Below are 8456 nucleotides of genomic sequence, written 5' to 3' on the forward strand. Positions count from 1 at the left end.
GTGAGGGGTCAGCTGCTCCTGGGTTCTGACTCCGCGTCTCCGCTTCTGTGTCTTCCTGTCTCCTTGGGTCCCTCTGTATGCATCTTTGACTCTGTTTCTCTGTCTGTGCCTCTCTCCATCTTGTGTATTTGTTCCGGTACACTTGGGGGCTGGTGCAGGCACAGACCCTGGCTTGGGGGCTGGAGCTGGACCCTGCAGCCAGGGGCAGTGTGGACCCTAGGAGCCCGTCTCAGCCTGCACACTCAGGGACCTCCTCCCTGGCAGTTTAGAGAGCGCAGGGCCTGGTCCCAGAACACCTGGCTTTGGATCCCGGATCGCCACAACCCTGCCTGGGGCCTCAGGCACTTGGCCTCTGTGTGACCGGGAGGCTGCCAGAGCTGAATGGAAGTGGGGGGTCCAGGTGCCCCCTGTGCCCTGGTCTTTCCCACGCTCTCTCCCAGCCTTCCCCCTGCTGACCTGGGGAAGCCAGGTCTGCCCTTGGCCTTTTTCCAGCCATCCCAGAACCCCAGGAGGCCATCCTTCCTGCTGCCTGAAGGAGGCATCTGGTGGAGACTCAGGAGCTGGGCTCTGTCAAAAGAGGCTGTGGTGGGCTTTGCCCCTCAGAGTGCGGTGACAATGATTTGGCCACAGAGGGGAAATTCTCAGCGTGTCCTGACCATGGTGGATGCTGACACACGTCCCCTGGGCTTGTCCACAGGGCTGGTGCTGGGGGAAAGGGAGGAGGGGACAAAGGTGTCAGAGACACAGTTCTTGTCCTCACCTAAACGTGGGTGACTTCCAAACACATCTCTCCAACCAGAGCCCCATCCTGGCCTGGACTCGGCCCAGCACCCTATTTCTGCCACTGCTGTGGCAACTCATAGGAACTCAAACTCAGCGTGGTCACAGGCAGCTCCTGGCCCTACACCTTCCCTGTCGCCATAACGGCCCTGTCCCAGGAGCCAAACCTGGGATCTGTTTGGATCACCATCCCAGAACCTTCCAAATGCATCCAGAATCAGAACTGGCCTGCGTGACCCACCTCCACTGCCACAGTCCGGTCCTGACCACCAGCATCAGTGCCTGCAGGATCCCAGTCACCAACTCCCTCGGCCCTTCACAGCCCCTTTTCCACCCACAGTTAGAGGGACTCTTAGAGCCTCAGCTGTGTCTGGAAGCCCCTCCCAGGGCCCCGACCTCTCCAAGTGAAGGCTGGAGGCTCCCCTCCTTGCTCACTCCCCTCCAGGCCCTATGGCCTCCTTGTTGTTCTTCCATGAGCTGTGGGTTTTTCTACCTCAGGGCCTTTGCATATGCGGTTCCCCCCCTTGTTGGGAGCCCTCGGCCACTGTGTACTCATTCACAAGTCCCCTCTCTCACCTCCTTCAGACGTCAGCTCCGATGTCACCCGAGAGCCTTCTCTGACTCTGAGCCTTCCCTCCACCCCCTACCACGATGCCAGGTCCTCTCTTTTCCCTTTGTCAGTGGTTGAGACCGTGCGGGGAGAGATGCTGACGGATGCAAGGAAGCAGGCGGGTGGAGGGCCAGGACCAGGGAGAGGGCACAGGATGAAGCATTATCAGGCAAGAGTGAGCAGGCCAGAGTCACCTCGGCTCTGTCACTTGCTGGCTAAGTGACCTCCGAAAGCCTTGTTTCTCTGGACCCAAGAATCTGCAACTTCGGTGGGAGGCCAGCAGTGAACCAGGGGAAACTGAGTCTGCAAAGCTGTTCTGTGACCTCTATAGAGGTGGGCAGTCACTCACACCGTGGTCTGAATGAACTTCCCAGATTCTTGGTCATCCATGACCTCGTGGAGCCTGGGAGGCAGGACGAAGACAGGGCTGAACCTGGGGTGAGGTCAGGGTGTGTTCCAGCCCTGCCTCTGCCCCGCCTGGCTCCCTGCAGGGTGCTATGTTGCGCAATCATGCCACCCACGGTTGTGACCAAGGCGGGTGACACACACTCTCTGGGAGTCACCCTTGGACCATGCCGCCTGGTCACACACGCAGGGCCCCTGTCAGCAGGGACACACCCTGCTCGGCCTGACCTGCGTTCTGTTCTCTGTGCTGCTGCTTCCCGGCTGTGTGACTCTGTACAAGCCACTGCCCCTCTCTGAGCCTCAATTCCTCTTCTGGCTGCTGGGAGGGTTTACTCTACCTTGCCACCTCAGCCCTCTGGTTGTTCTTCAAATACACCAGGCAGGCAGGCCAAGCACAGTGGCTCACACCTGTAATTCCAGCTACTCAGGAAGCAGAGATAGGGATTGCAGCTTGTGGCCTGCCCACGCAAAAAGTTAGTGAGACCCCATCTTAACCATTAAGCTGGATGTGGTTCTATGCATCTATAACCCCACCTATTCATGGGGGCATAGGAAGGAGGATTGCAAGTCAAGGCTGGTCCTGGGCAAAAATGGGAGGCCCTTCCTGAAAAGTAATTAAAAGCAAGAAAGGCTGGGAAAGTGGCTCAAGAGGTAGAGTGTCTGCTTACCAAGTGTGAGGCTCTGGGTTCAAATCCCAGTACTGCCTCCTCCCAACAACAACAAAACAAATCACACCCCACCTCAGGGCCTTTGCCTGTGCTAGTCCTTCTGCCTGGAACACTTTCCAAGGACAGCCCGCTCTGCTCTGGCACCTGCTTCGGGTTTCTGCCGAAGCGTCTCTGCTCAGCGAGGCTTCCCTACCCCGGCTTCCTCCTTGTGTCTCTGTGGCTTTCACCACCACTGGGCACATCATGGCTTTGCTGATCTCTCTGTCCACTCCCCCAGGATGGCAGCTCCATTTTTGTCTCTCCTGGTCATCACTGTGTCCCCTGCCCTCAGGGAAGTGCCCGGCACAAGAAAGTGCTGGATAAGATTTGGAGAGTCTGTGAGTTGGGTGTCAGTTTTGCAGCCACTTTGCAGGGCCCCCTTTGGATCTCACCCTCTCCACCTTCCCTGCCACTGCTGGCCCTGGCTGGCTCCCCCTGCCCACACTGTCAGGCCCTGGGTCAGGATGACCTCAACCTCTTGGGAATCCAGGCCTGCAGGGCAGCTCCCTCGGGCTCTGCCTCCGGCTCCCCTTGCTCCTCCTGGGGGCAGAGGCTTCTGGGAACAGCAGAGGAGTGCTTTGAAGCTCCCTGGGTTAGGCCTGCTAAGCTCCTGGGGCCTTCCTGTGACATCGCCTGATGTGACCCCCGTTATTGCTCAAATGGGGACAGGGAGAGCTGGAGGGGTGAGGACTGATGCCTGTACTTTGGGGCTCCCGAAAAGCCTGGAGCAGCTTCCGGGACACTGGCTCTCGGCTGTTCCTGGAACAGGGTTGGGGCGCAGTGCCCACTTTCCGGGTGGGAAGACTGAACCCAGTCGTCAGCTCTGGAAGCAGCTGTGCATCACGGGCTCCCACGTGCTGGTCGGATGACCTGAGGCGTGTCCCTCGGTGCCTCTGAGCCTTGGTTTCCTCTCTGTAGAATGTCCCAGCTCACAGAGTGTTTGGGAGGACTGGCACTCAGGCCCCTGCCACAGACCTGGCCTCCCTGCCCTGCATCCCAAGTCCTGGCCACTGCAGGGGCACGGCTGGGTGCCGTGCAGGGAGGCTGCTCTGCATTTGGGTTTTTCCTCCCTGCCGCCTCCCTCCTCGTCCTGGCCTCACTTCTCCAGAGCCAGCTTGTTTTTGTTTTCTGTTTTTACGGCTCCATAAATGAGTCACGGGTCTGATTTGATTTAATTTCGTTGTAATTGTTATCTTTTCAAGCTTGTGTTTTTCCACTCGGTTACTCACGAGACCACAAAACCTAAACAGGACGGGGCCTCCCCTGACCTGGCCTCCCGTCCTCCAGGGCCCAGGGCCAGGGTCAGCAGCTCCTGGGGATGTCAGGGTGGGCTTCTGGGGGGAGGGGCTGGTGTCCCCAGCTGTCGCCTGTGGCTGTGCAACCCTGGGAGCATTGTTCAAGCTCTCTGCACCCTGTTCCTGGAGTCCTTCATGGGAGGTTTAGCCCAAGGAGTGGAAAAGTCAGGACCTCAGGGCTAGGAGGCAACAGGACAACAGAGATGGGCTGGTGGGGCCCAGGGAGGGAGGGGAACCGAGGGAGCAAGTCCCTTTGGGGTGGCGCCTCAGAGCCGCCACACGGCCAGAGCTTTGCATGGATTAAGAGAAGACAGAAGTCTGAGGTCTTGTGTGAAAAGTCCTGAGTTTTGAATGCTGGCCCACGAATCAAATTAACAACAAATAAACAAAGCTCAACTCTGTGGATCTGTGTGACCCCTTTGGTTACTTCTGGTTTAGAAGGTTCTAGAAGAGCCAGCCTCGTCCACTCTCCAGCTGCACCTTCTTCTTCCTTCCACACCTCTGCAGGAGCAGCCCCTTGACCTCCATGTCTCTGTCCCCAGCTGGGCTCACTGCCTGAACAGCATGGTGCCTCCTGTCCCCAGAGCCACCAGCTTCCCTGGTCACCACGGTTAGGGTCGTGACTCCAGGCCTGGGGGGACAGCGCCAGCCTGGTCTGTTGTGTTTGCAGTACCTGGCGCCTGTGGGTCCTCAGTCTACCCTTGTTCTTACGTTGTCTCTTTCGCGGAGTGCGACTTGTCTATCTGAGATCCCGTTCACAGTAGGGAAATCAAGCCTTCATTCTTAAAAATCCCCACAAATATTTTTGCCTGTTTCGTTATTCTAAAACAGGGCACAGTGATTCTTTAGTCATCTGAAAACAGAAGACGTGGGGCTGGCCCTCCTGGCATGTGGACCGGGCTGTAGGCACTCTGTGTCCCGTGTCCTGTGTCTGTGGGAGGGAGGACCCCAGCTGGGCCGAGGCTACTCCTGGAAGCTGGTGTGGTCGTGTGACCGGGGCCCGCCAGTCACAGGCCTCCATGCCAGACTCATGAATCAGAAGTTGGAAATGCTTGGGGGTGGGGGGGGAGTGTCAGGAGTCCTTGCTGGGCAGCTGCAATGAGCCAGCTCTGGGGGCAGTGACAGGCCCACTGGTGGCCACAGTGAAGAAGTGACTCCATGATTATGGCAGGGAGGTCAGGGCAAAAGTTGCTGCATGTGTTCAACTGTAGACAGTGCCATGCCCGCTCCTGGGCTCAGTGATTCCATGACCACGTGTGAGGCCAAAGAGAAAATCAGTGGGGTTCTTTTTGTCCTCACTTTGCAAAACATGTCCCTGTCAAATCTCTCTTTGGTTATTCTTCATTATCCTGAAGTTTTGGCTCTGACCTCCGTGAATAATTCACTTTATGTGGCTTTTCCTGACCCAAACCGTACGCCTTTCTTTCTGGGCTGTATGTAGTCAGAGTCCCCATAGCTGCACCTCTGCTTCTGTGAGGGGTGTGGGGACATGCAGGCTTCTAGGGGGTGATGGTCACCCTGACACTGACCCCCCTGACAGCTGGCACTGACCACCGGTGCCCTCGCCCTCCAAGCCGAGCCCTGGCTGAGCCTCTTGGGGGGTGCTCTGAGTCTGGGTTAAGCTTCAGATCCTGGGACCTGGAGCTGTGCAATGGCTCCCCAGTGGCTCTCAGTGCACAGAACCTGCCACCCTGCTACCGTAAAACAGCACGTGGGAGCCTGGCCCACCAGTCATGAGCACCTATTATGGGCCAGGCGCTGGACAGCCAGCAGCGCCTCCGTGCCATTTATGTTTTGATGGGGGACACGGAGAAAAAGCAACAAATAAACAAACTGAGTATGTCAGGAAAAGCGGGGGTGGGGGGGAAGACACCCACGGGACAGAGTGCTGGGGAACGTAGACAACCAGGAAGGAACGAGAGGCCTGAGGGAAGTGGAGGGCAGGGCAGGCAGCCATCTGGGGTGGAGTGCTCCAGAGGGTGGGAGCAGCAGGCGCAAAGGCCCTGGGGTGGGAAGGAACTTGAGTTGCTGGAAGAGATAAGGAGAGCCATTCTGCTGAGTGAGCAGGGGACAGTTGGGGGAGATGAGGTCAGACAGGCCAGCAAGGCCTGGATTGCCCAAGGTCCTGGGCTGGAGGAGAAGGAATTTGGGTTTTCCTGAAAATGATTTGGACCACTGGCAGGCGTGAGCACAGGAGAGACATGTCTGACTCACATTCTACACTGGGCTCTCAGCTTCAGCGCTGTTGACATTTGAGTGGGGAGTGTTCGACGCTGGGGACTGTCCCGTGAAGCCTCTCTGGCCTCTATCCGCCAGATGCCAGCAGCACCCCCACCCCCCTGCCCAGATGTGACAACTAAAAACATCTTCAGACAGTGATTGCCAGGTGTGCCTGCAGCGCAGAATTACCCAGACACAGCGGAATAGGCAGAAGGGGACCACAGGGGGCGCGGGTCCCATGATGGAGGGCAAGGCGACTGCAGGGAGGAGAAGGTGGGGTAGGGGAGGTGGGAGGCATGGCGGGATTTGGATTCACGTGAGGGAGAAGTGCTGACCCTTGCAGTGGGCATGGGGCGGTGTTGGGTGAGCAGGTGGCGGATGGCACTGTCTTTTCCTGAGATGGGGTGCTGGTTTGTGGCCAGGTTAGGGGGTTCTCTCCAGATGTCCATGCAGTCAGTCTGGGGCAGGGCTGCACCTGACGTGGTCACAACTGGCCTAACTAAGGTGACGATGCTTTTCAAGCTGTGCCTGGCAGGGTGTGGGTGTCTAGGGCTGCCCCTGGGGAGAGTCTCCCAGGGGTGAGGACAGCGCCTGTGGGCAGAGCTCTGCTCAGTGCACAGGGAGGCTGGGCAGAAATATTTCCAGAAGGGACCAGATGCAGGAAGAGAGTCGGGCTCTGCTCAGGTGAGGGTGCAAACTCAGTTGCCTGGGCAGAACGGGCAGCAGGTGGCAGAGTGGCTGGTCCACCACGACCACTGGGCTCCAGCCCCGAGCCAGGTGGGGGAGGGCCAGAACTGCCCTCCTTCCATGACAGCCGGTAAGTCTGGACTGTTGTCTGAAACCTGTCGGCTTTTAGATGCTGGGGCAAGCATCCAAACATACAAGCCAGCTCCGGCCGAGGGCACGAGTTCGACACCGCCTCCTCCAGCCCTTCCTGCCGATCAGGACTTGGAACTAAGTCACAGCTGCTTCAGATCCCCTCCCCCCACCTGGTCCTCCTGGGGGGCGGGGCTTGGACTCAGGCGCTGCAGGGGGTGGAGCCTGGAGCCAGTGCAGAGGTGAGAGCATCCCAGGTGGCTTCCTGCAGGAGGGAAGCAGGGGCTGTGCGGGAGGGGTGATGGGGACAGACAGGGAGCAAACCATGAGAGCTCAGGCTGTCCGAAAGCGAGGCCGGAAAAATCAGGAAAGCATTTTAATAATATAATAATTCCACTTCTGAAATCGCTGGGCGCCGCGGCTCCCTTATTTACTACCGGCTCTTGGCGGGTCCCCCGCACACCAGGGAGCATTTGCCCAACAACACACATTCTCCATTCCAGATTGTTTTCAAACAGCACAAAAGTTTTTGTAAATACCACATGAGAAATTTAAGATCAAATCGTGAAGTTTGAGCAGATCAATTAAAGATTTCTTAATTTCAACTTCATAGGTTTCCTTAAATATTTTAGAGGCAATCATTTCCCCCTACTCCATCCCAATCTCCCTTGTACAAAATTTCCACCTCACTGCTGCCAAAATCTGAATTGTGCAAAAACGGCTGCCCGCGTAGAGGGGAAGGGGAAGTGAGGTCTGGGGACAGCACACTTTCAGAGGCGAGCATCCCAGAGGGCTCCCTGGAGGAGGGTTTAGCTGGCCTGGAGGACTGGGTGAAAGACAAGGATGGGCAGGCCAGGCCTGCAGGTGGACGGAGGGGGCTGAGGGTTTGGACAGTTTGGCACTTTGAACAGCAGAGAGCAAAGCTGAGGCCCCGGGAGTCTGGCTTGGAGAGGAGCAGGCCCAGGGGGTTCACACAGAGAAGGGGCAGGGTGGCCATAGTGATGGGAGGCCACCTTGGACGTGTGGCATGGGGAAGATGTGGTGGCAATGTCTCAGAGTCTGGATGAGGCAGGCAAGGGTGACCTGTTTACATTTACCTGTGGTGCCAAAGAGCTTGGTGTCATCCCCGCCCCCTTGGCCGTGGTGTTTTGCCTTCACCACAGGGGACCCACTTTAGGTGAACTCTCAGAACAGCCCTGCTGCCAGGGTCTGCAGAATACCTGGGCCTGCACAGAGGGCACCTGTGCCCATTTACAGAGGACAGAGAGGTTAAGCAGCAGGTCCCAGGTCACACAGCCAGGAAGTGACACAGAGGAATTCGAACCCAAATTCCTTGTTCTAATCGCTTTTCTATAAGAAACACGTGCTGCCCCCATGCTGGCTCCCTGGGATGCCAGAATGGTAACTATCGCCATCGATCATATGGGTAAACTGAGGCTCAGACAGAGCTGGAGTCCCTGTGTGGCGTCTTGCAGTGGGCAGGGGAAAGTAAGCCTAACGTCAGGTCCGGTTGACTCTGGAGCTGCTCCGCTGACTGACGCAGCTGCTGGTCTTCGTGGGACTGTATTTGCTCTCCTGATTATGGGCTGATGTTGATGCTGACCTGGGGTGGGGGTCCCCTGG

This window comes from Castor canadensis, chromosome 5 (genome assembly GCF_047511655.1).
Source record: "Castor canadensis chromosome 5, mCasCan1.hap1v2, whole genome shotgun sequence".
Taxonomy (NCBI): Eukaryota; Metazoa; Chordata; class Mammalia; order Rodentia; family Castoridae; genus Castor; species Castor canadensis.